This window comes from Microtus ochrogaster, chromosome 5 (assembly GCF_000317375.1).
Source record: "Microtus ochrogaster isolate Prairie Vole_2 chromosome 5, MicOch1.0, whole genome shotgun sequence".
Classification (NCBI taxonomy): domain Eukaryota; kingdom Metazoa; phylum Chordata; class Mammalia; order Rodentia; family Cricetidae; genus Microtus; species Microtus ochrogaster.
The window spans coordinates 10,156,386-10,166,430 of NC_022012.1; the positions used below are offsets into that span (position 1 = coordinate 10,156,386).

Sequence of the window (10,045 nt, forward strand, 5' to 3'; positions counted from 1 at the left end):
CACAGATCTCTGCTCTCCCTCCTCACAGATCTGTGCTCTCCCTCCTCACAGATCTCTGCTCTTCCTCCCTCCTCACAGATCTCTGCTCTCCCTCCATCTCATCCAGGTGGAGAGTGGTTCCCTTGCTTTTCCTTTCAAGCCAAGACCTGGAGAGTCATCTGGGCATAGTCACCTTTTCTCCTTCAAATCTTGAAGGCCTCAGTACTTTTCTCAAAGTTAATCTCATTCTCGTGTACCCCTTCCCATGTCCAGAGCAGCTTCCTGTTGTCAGCTAGCTGCCTGGCACCACTCTGTCTCTGTCCTGACCCTCCCTCTGGGCTGAGAGTTATCTTGACAGTACAACCATTGTTCTTCTTCCTGCCCTTGGATGGAGCCTGTAGGCTTGAGGGACTGTGTGCACTGAAGATTGCCATGATGCTGATCTTCTGAGTGCAGGAAGATACCTGTCAGGCTTTCAAAGACCTAAGTGGGATGGCTGTGGTGTTACAGGACATGGAACGGGGTGGGGGTGATTTGTTCCCAAGTATTCCGGAGCTTCAATTCTTAGACCTCAGAGGTGAATCATTGTTTCATTTGGGATCTTGATAAGCTCACAGCCGCTACATACTGAAAAAACAATTTAACACCTCCTTCCTTCCCGAGTGACCCTCTCCCTCTAATATTCTTGGCGTAAGAATGTTTAGTAGCAGTGTCACTCAGGGACCCATGACTACATCTAGTGGTAGAAAAGAGCAAGACCAATGTCCTGCAGAGGAGGAAGAAGGCTCAAGCTGGCAGATTGGCCCTCCTGTTAAACACATTCTTTTCTGCAGCATCTGCTGTTCTTATCTGACCTTGAATTTTCTCTGGTGTGTAGTTGCACAGGCCAGCACGGCTGTTTACCTAACACCCCATCCTCACCGGCTTCCTGGTCAAGATAATGAACAGGGGATAGTGATTTGGTGCAGTGTGCTCTCTAAGGAACTCAGCTGTCCTGTGTTCTTAAATTTGAAATAATATGATGATGAATCATGACAAAAATGACCACGATTTGTCTCACAAGGAGAGTTCTATGGGTGTTGCAAGCACTGTGGTTGAGTTTATGCCCAGTGACCCTCGGTGCTCAGGTGACTCCTTCCTCACCTTCGGAGTAGAAAGTAATGTGAACTTTACAGTATGTCTTAAGGGGAACTGCCAACCACTTCAGACAGTAGGAGGTCCCCAGGACTGTTGGGGACACGTGGTGGGGCATGAGCTCTGGCAGGTGGGTAGGCGCTAGATCTTGGAGGACCTTACTTGGGGACAGGGTTAAACAAGGAGTTTGGCTTCTTTAGCTAGAGGAACATTGTTGAGAAATTTATGTTAGGGAGTTCTGGGTCAGATTCCTCTTTGGAATATGACTGCCTTCTTCCTCACGTCCTCCCCAGCCAAAAGGCAGTGGTCTGATTTCCATGTTGTGTCTTTTAATCTATTTTTTTTAAAAAAGTACATTTTATTGTGTGTTTGTGTTTAGGATGGAGATGCGCTATGACGTGTGTGCATCAGAGAACATGTGTGTTTGTGTTTGGGGTGGAGATGCGCTATGGCATGTGTGTGTATCAGAGAACATGTGTGTTTGTGTTTGGGGTGGAGATGCATTATGACGTGTGTGCATCAGAGAACATGTGTGTTTGTGTTTAGGATGGAGATGCATTATGACGTGTGTGCATCAGAGAACATGTGTGTTTGTGTTTGGGGTGGAGATGCGCTATGACGTGTGTGCGCACCAGAGAACAGCTTGAGGGGTCAGTTCTCTTCACCGCGTGGTTCTCGGGGATCAAAGGCAGGCTGCAAGGCTTGGTGGGAAGCACCTTTACCTGTTGAGCCATCTCTCCAGCTCCTTTGATCTGTCCTGTGAGGCCTGACTCCAGTTTACTGATTAACCATGAAGGTGACATGCCGCTGGCTGCACTGGTCAGCGAGTGCCTTGCAGGAGTCTGAGGGCGGGGGCTTCTGCACTCTCAACGTTACTAGCCAGGGCTCTGCTGTGTATGGACATTCTGGCTTCAGGCTCCCTCGGATCTTGGAAACAGCACTCTCATGGTGCTGTGTCAGCAAAATCCTGAATTCATAACCGTTTCTAGCTGCTGGGAATCTATATGTTTAATGGTCAGTTACTGCTCGCTTGACTTTCTTGTTATTAGTCTGACAGGTTGGCTTTTAACCCTGCATATCAAGTAATGCTTTTTTATAACAGTGATATTTCCATGCTGAAAAAGTTTCCAGTGACTATACTTTCAGACAGACATGAGGTTTAGGTGAGTCATCTGTACCCCTCTGCTGAGGACGTTCACATCTCCAGTATCTGCTGCCACAGTGATTTTGAAGTTTGCTTTTGTTGGTAAGGGGAAGTGAGGGGGATGGGTGGGTATAGCCACTTTACCCTGCCTGTGTGGGCAGCGGTTTTAGATGGGGCTAAGCTTATTTTCATACCTAGGGCTTGAGAGAGTACTGAGTTTAGGAGAAAACACGGGTTACTCAACTGTTTTGGCAACCTTCAGAAAGAAAGATCAGGCCTGAATTCAAGGCTATGGGGACAGAGAAGAGAAGGGGACATAGGAGCAGAATTGGGAGTGAGAAGGGCGGGGATAGAGCGTCTGTGCCAGGAGTGATGCTGGGGGAGGAGAGGTTGGGGAAGTCTATGCTTTGGCTCCAGCAGTGTTAACAAGAGGAGTAGGCTGGCACCAGTCAGATGGGAAAGCTTGAAGTAGCAATGTTTTCCCTCTCTGTACAGACAGATATGCGACTATGGATGGGCCATGGTCCAGGGCCAGGTCCACACTCCACACGTGCAGGACCTTGAAGGCCCAGCCACATCAGCACCGTGTAGCATTGGCAGTTGGAGTCAATAGGCCTTTTGGTTGAATGGCCCTTGGCTCTGTTGACATCCTGACATTTGGGGGTTGAGGGACGGGGGGGGGGGGCAGGTCAGATGGGCACTGAATGTCAGTGGGGACTGCAGCTCTGCCTTCCCTGGGCTGTAGAGAGTTCAGATTCTAGGTTTAGTACTGTAGGAGGCTGGTGAGCCCCGTCAAGAGCACGTCAGCAGCGGGAAGTGTGGCGGTAGTGGGCACTGACTGACTTAGGCCCTTGGAATGGACTTATTGACAGTGACTCTACAGAGGTCTCCGTGGGCAGAGGCCATGCTAACCTGGAATACTGGGAAGTCTAAGATGAGCACCTTCTGTGCTCGAAAGCCTTTTAGTTCTGTGCAGTTTACCCAGGCCGCCCACCTTGATACCTACTTTAGAAAGTCAGCTTAAAGTCCAACCAAAAGATGGCATCTCAATTTAAGGCTAAATTGTTATCAACTTGTTATTGACAAATGAACCTTAGTAGCTCAAGGTCCTTGTCTGATGGGGCCATTTTCTGTCTCCCACCCCAAGACCCATTCTTAGGAAACTCCCAGTGAACACACACTGCTATCCCAGGGAACAACACTATTTGGTAAACATTTAGAGCACCCAGTTCACTGCCTGCCTTTTGCAAAATAGTTTAACTTTTTCAGGAGTCTGGGGCTGCTGTGAAGCCAGATTATAAGCCTCGAGACGTTGCCAGTCACCCTTCAGTCTCTTGAACCCATCTATCCAGTCCTGCAGCTTTCCAGGCCACTGAGTGCTTCAGCCTCTCCCTATGCTCCCGGCTTGTCCCTCTCACACAGCACACAGTTGTCTGTGATCGTCTTCCTCAGTCAGAACTGGAGTCTGAGACCAGGTCCACCACCGGCATCAGACACGGGTGCAGAGTTGTTTTGTATCTGGTGAGTCGTGGCTGTTTCCGAGCCTGGCAGGCAATCATCACAGTCACCGGCTAATCAACACCAGGAAGTTAGTGGATGGAGTTTGCCGGTGAATCTGCGCATGTGGGTCCCGGCACAATGGTACATGACGAATGTCTGTGGAGTAAATGAAGTGTGGTGTGAGTTCTTCTCTGTCTTCATCTCCAGGTTTGGCCCCGCAGGTCATTGAGCCCCAGTTTCTTTAGAGAGGAAGGCCCACATGCAGAGTTTTGGGAATAGAAAATTCCGTTCTTTTTTGAAAAATGCAGGCAGCCCTTCACTTTTTGATGTATCTGCCATCAGCTGGGATCTGTGATTTACTTACTATACTTTAGCTTAGAGATGGATTTTTCATTTTAAAGGTTCACTAGACACTGATGCTTGTGGTATTTTGGTTGTTGATGAAGTCTGTGCCTGTAAGAACCGAGGGCTGTGTTCATGTCTAGAAAGGAGAGGGGAGCATGTCTGTAAGAACTGAGGAGTGCACTCATGTCTAGAAGGAGAGGGGAGTGTGCCCAGATCTGGCCTTAGAAACACAGGGATGGACTGACAGGTTCTAGTCAAATTATAGTGTTCTTATTTGGGGTACCCCATAGTGCATCTGCTGTGGGTGAGATAGCACCACAGCATGATGTGCATGTCCTCTTGAGGAGCATTTGTGATCTGGGAGAAATGACATATAAAGAATATTAACCATGGATAGTGTTGGATGAGAATTTAACAAGCTTATTAGTGAAGCAAAGGCCGTGGAGCCAGTCTGCTCAGGTTTGACACTGATCACTACCTGTTTGTGCTCTGATGTCTGGGCCAATTCTTGAACCTTTAAACTGGCTTTTTGTCTCTGGGATGAGGGCCTGGTGCCCAGGGAGAGCTGGGGACCCGAGGACGTTGTCAGGGGTCAGTGGGAGCCACGGATGGCTTCATCGTGATGTCTGACACTGTACAAACAAGGCTAATGTTACAGATGATGCCTTGACATTTGAAGACAATAGAGCAGACAAAATGGAGTTTTATTCTTTGGCTGCCTGTGCTCCAAACCTGGCCTTTAAAGAAGGATGACCACTCTGTTCTGTCTATTTCAGATGGAGAAATTAGAGAAATATTGTCTTAAACTAAATACATGCAGTTGGCTAGTCTGCACCTCTTCATGAAGTCTCCCTGGAACCTGGCTTTAGTCCTAAGCTGTTGTAGAGTTGAGCTGTCATTGGCCAGGGATGAGTTGGTCTAGCATGGCGTGCCTGCTGTCTTAAAGTGTCTAACTGAATATCGGGTGAAGCTGAGGTGCTGTGGGTTTGCATAAGGATTTGTCACTGAGGAATGGCAGCGTGGAAGAGCTGGTCACACTCCTGGGTACCTTCACACATGTGATGTCCTTTCTGTCTCAGGGAAACCTGTTTATCAGGTAGAGAATGCTCCAGAATAGAGAGAACAGCAGCTATCGTGGGCATGTGACCCAACTGTAGAATTTCTTCTGCAGCCTGCAGTTCCTCTTCTGCCTCCTTTGACCTCTTCTAGAGATGGAGAGCTCCCTGCCTCAAAAGTAGTCCAGGCTAGCCCCCTGTAACTTCTGTCCACTGGTTCAGGGTTCCTCTGGGGCCCCAGCTTTGACCTCAGCTCACTCACTCGATCATGGGAGGTGTCTGTGAGACCAGTCTGTGCTCGTGAGGTCTCCCCTTCAATACTCGGACACCTCTGGGCCAAGATTATTTTTTCATAAGCAGGCGAGTTATGCAATTGTAAGCTAGTCTGGGAAATGTGGCGATAACTCAGACTGAAAAGGGAGGGCTGTGGCTTAGTGGGCGTGGTAGAGCTGAGAATATGGTAGTGTTTACTGACGGTAGCAGCTGGCTCACCTTGTTTTAGGATGCTATGCCTCAGCCACCACAGCTCTCCAGCAGTTCCATGCCCTTCCTGAACAGGTGCTCTGTGACTTCCCCTACTTCCTCTCCCTGCCTGCTGGGTTGGTTGTTGTCTTTCCATATTGTTTTTCATGCACAGTTAGTTGTCTTGTCAGTATTTCTGTCCTGACGAGAGCTGATGGGTAGATGCTTGCATTGTGCTCAGTATGCAGCGGGTCTTCGCACACTTAGCTCCCCAGGTGTAACTGCTCACTGGAGCATAGAGAGGCCCAGTGGCCCACTTGTAGCTATAGAGCAACAAATGGAAAAACCAGGGCTCTGCCAGTCCTCACTGAGTAATTGTCTGCTGAGAGCTTTGTGGGGGGCTGCATGTTTCCCTCCTCCTTCCTGCTTGCCCTGCCCCCACCACAGCTGCTCAGAGGCTCTGATGACCCACCTGTGGTCACATCAAGTGGGCACTCCTTCTTCCCCAAACCCCTTCTTCAGTTGGCTTCCAGGGCACCCTGCTCTTACCATTTTTTCCTGATTCTCTTTTATCTCTTACCAGTTCCTTTTAACTCCCCAAGCTCCAAGCATTGGTTGGCAGCAGGGCTTGTTTCTCAGACTCTGTTTTGGCCTGCGGCTACTCATGAACTTTCTGTGACCACATTTCATCTCCCATTATCTCCTGAATCCAGACCAGCTCCTTGAACCGAAGGTTGGGTCCTGTCCAGCTGCCTACTCAGGGTCTTGATGTGGTCTGTCAGGATCTTAGAGTTGACTCACACGTCCAGGTTCCTATTTCTCTGTATCCCCCACACCTCCAGTGTCTTCCCTACCGAGCTCTGTTGCTCAGACCAGACTTTGGTCTTGTTTCTTTCTCATGCCGCTCTCCCAATCTGTTGGCCACTCTAAGTGCACCCGGCATGTGACCACATCTGCCCTCGCTCTGGACCAAGTCCCCATACCATGCGCGAAGGGTTTGTTAGTTTCACCTGAGTCCCTTGTTTCAGTCTTTGCCTCTAGTGAGTTTTCTATAGAGTCCTTATTATAAAATGTTAGCAGATGGCTCCTGGGGCCTCACGTGCCCTTGGCCTGCTCCCACTTTCTGATTGTTCCCCATGATACTCTCCTGCCCTCTGCAACCTCACTGGCTGCTCTGTCATGCTACGGTATGCCCGACATGCCCACCAGAGGGACTGACTTTGCTCTGCTGCCCACCTGGAAGGTCGTCCCAGAGATCTTGATGGGCTGTTCCTCACCTTCTTCTAGGCTCTGGTCCAGGCTCACTTTCTTCTGAATCCCTCTGCCACCGTTGGCAGAAAGTTAGCAGCTTCCTGGAGGCTGGGTGTCTGTCTTCTCACATCCCCTGTGAAGGAAGAGCACTTGCTACCTAGGGCAACATTTCTGCCCGTGTGCTTCATAGCTGGCTCCTTGCCATTGTCCGAGTCAAGAAATATTTGAATGAGAGGTATTTTTATCTCTGATTTGCAATGAAATAGTTGAAGGTCTAAGAGGCTAAGTATTCGGCCAGAGTCGCCATCCTTAGAATTACTGGGCTAGGGCTGAGACCCTGCCGTGTCCCTGATTGCTGTGTGTGTGTGTTGTCTTTTCTTATTGCAAATGCCACACAGAGTGGCTGTGAGGATAAGAGGGATAGTGCACAAGAAAGCACTTTGCAAACCCCAGTTTCTAAGACATGTAACCTGCCCAAGGCACTGAGAACCCTGGATGCCCACGCTGCTTCTGTTCAGCAGCCCCCGATTCTCCTGTGTCCTGGGACTTCTCTTTAGGCATGACTGTTTCTGGTGTTGTCAAATTTTATGTTTTCTTGGTCCTTCTGCCCTCACTGTGAGGTGTGCTTCTGTGTGTAGTCCTAATCTCCTACACCACACACACACACACACACATACACACCCCCTCTGGCCTGTTAGCCAGAGGGGATGGAGGAGCAGGCTCCTGCGTGGCCCTCACTGTTTGTTCTTGTGTGTTCCCAGGAAAGCACTTAGGTTAGCTGCAGGAGCTCAGCGGGACTCTCTTTCTCAGTCTCCCTAGCAACCTGCCTGCCCCTTGCCCCTACTCTGTGGAAGGGTGGAGTGAAGGAATCCCAGTACACAGTAGGAGAAAAAGGCCATGCAGGTCTTAGGCGGCTCCATAAACTACCTTCTTTGGTATTGAGCAATGAGACCTACACTGAGAACAGGCCAGCCATCTGCCCAGGACCTGGTTCCTGGAATTTCCATGTGTTGAGTGGTCAGATACAGTTGCCATAGTCCTCAGCTTCTTACTATGGACTCCAGGCCAGATCAAGCTGTGATTGGTGAGCACAACTCCAATTCTGGGCTGTCTCCGTGCTGGCCCTTGTCAGTGTAGTGCTGGGCAGAGAAGGCTACACTGACCCAAAGGGGTTTGGAGCTGCCTCGAGTTCGTACTCACTATGACAGGATGTAGCCTGGCTTTTTACCTGGTGCTGCAGCCTAGGCACCAGCAGGATTCTCGGGCTCACAATGACTTAAGTGGTGTCTCTTCAGAAACTGGAGTTTGCAGAGAGCTTTCTGGCCTGGTGCTCTCGACATCAGCACAAGTCTGCCTTGAGCTGGACTCTGTCTGTAGCAAGTGAGACAGCCTGCAGACCTCACGTTCTTCCTGTGGCCTCAGACTGTAGAGCCGATGAACAGGACAGGTGGTCCAGAGGCTTGTGGAGACGATGCTGCTGGCCGTCTTGGAGCAGCTGCATGGAGCAGCACCTGTTCGTAAGGAGCTGGGCTGGACACACAGCTGCCTCAGTTTCCTGTCTGCATGTTTGTAGAGTGCTATTGGGGAGAGCGTGCCTGGGAAGCAGCAGCTACTGTTCTCAGTTGTGGGTGAGTGGTGGCTCCATGGAGTAACAAAGAGGGTGAGCTGCTTTCAGTCTGTCCTGAGTTCAGATCTTAGTCAGTTATTGCTCATTAAATGTTTCATGCATGTTTATTGTGGATTTTCACCGGACTTGACCTTGTGCTGATTCCCTCGCAGTCTTTAAACTTGGAAAGTTGGTTGTGCTGATCTGAATTTCTTCCATCATGTAGAACAGTAGAAGTGGCGATCCTAGGGGCCATGGAGAGTGTGAAGGGAGGGCTCAAAGTGGTCCATAGTCATACCCGAGTCTTCCCATTCTGACGGTGTCTGAGGAGTCTTCGTCCTCCATCTAGCACATTGCTGCTAAGTGCCTGTTACTCTCAGCGTTTCCCGACAACCCAGGGGATTCATTTGCTGTCCCCGAGAAGTGGGGAGCAAGTGGCAGAGGCCCAGCCAGTGAGGCAGTGGCCACCAGCTAGGGCTCTTGTAAAGGCACAAATTGAGTCATGAGGTCACAGATAAGGAGCCGTTTCTTCTGCCTGGAGAGTGTCGGGAAGGTTATGAGTGAGAGTTGACCAAGGGTGGGACGGGCTGTGGCCGCTGATGGTGCCCAGAAGAGGGTGCCCAAGGGGAAGTACGGGACTGATTGTGAGTATAGGTGCCCAGTGTGACGGCGGTCGTGGGTGCCCAAGGGGAAGTACGGGATTGATTGTGAGTATAGGTGCCCAGTGTGACGGCGGCCATGGGTCATGCTGCTTTAGGAGGCCTGGGAGAGCCAGTGGCGCTGGGCCGTGAAAACCCTGGGGAGCCGTCACTGTGGTGGGTGAAGCCCGTGTTGCTGACATTTCCAGGAGGGCAGAGCTTAAGACTCCTTATAGCATCGTTTGAGCTCTGCAGTGTCTACAACAAGTGTGGTGCAAGCTACGGAGGGAATGAAAATGCTCCTAGGAGCCAAATTAAGACAGGGAACAGGTGAAGACAACTTTTTGGGTATCCAAAATATTATCATTTCAACATGCAATTTTTGGCACTAATCTACCAAAATATGGTCTGTATTAAGCAACACGGCTCATTTTGAAGATCTGTCAGTTTAAGGTTTTATAAATTATGTGAATGTGTCTCTGTGTGGGTGTGAGCAGGTGTGTACGGGTGTGTCTTGGAGGTCAGAAGAGGGCATCAGACTGTGTGAGTGTGAGCAGATGTGTACGGGTGTGTCTGTGGAGGTCAGAAGAGGGCATCAGATTTCCCTGGAGAAGGAGTCGCAGGCATTGGAGCTGCCCTGTGGGTGCTGTAAATGGAACTCAGGTTCTTTGACTGTGGCGCTATCCTCCAGTTCCTCAGCAGGGTTTTAAATGCTCAGGCTTCAGTATTCAGGAGAGGGTTTAGTCAATCTGGGATGAAGGGAGCTGGAAGTAACAACTTTGTTCTGCAGAGCCTGCTATTGAAGGCAGGAACCAGCCTTTGAGCACATCTGCCCAGCAGCTGGTTTCTGACTAGGAGAAAATAAAGCACTGAGGATTCTGTCTCCCATAGGTTATATGGTCAATTAAAAAACAACAGTGTCCAACTCAGG

At 49.9% G+C, this 10,045-nt stretch overlaps 1 protein-coding gene across 1 annotated transcript in view; it reads left to right on the plus strand.

The window, feature by feature from the left end:
- Positions 1–10,045, plus strand: part of Smco4 (single-pass membrane protein with coiled-coil domains 4) — a 62,391-nt gene that overhangs the window by 35,866 nt on the left and 16,480 nt on the right. The gene's annotated exons all lie outside the window — the stretch shown is intronic.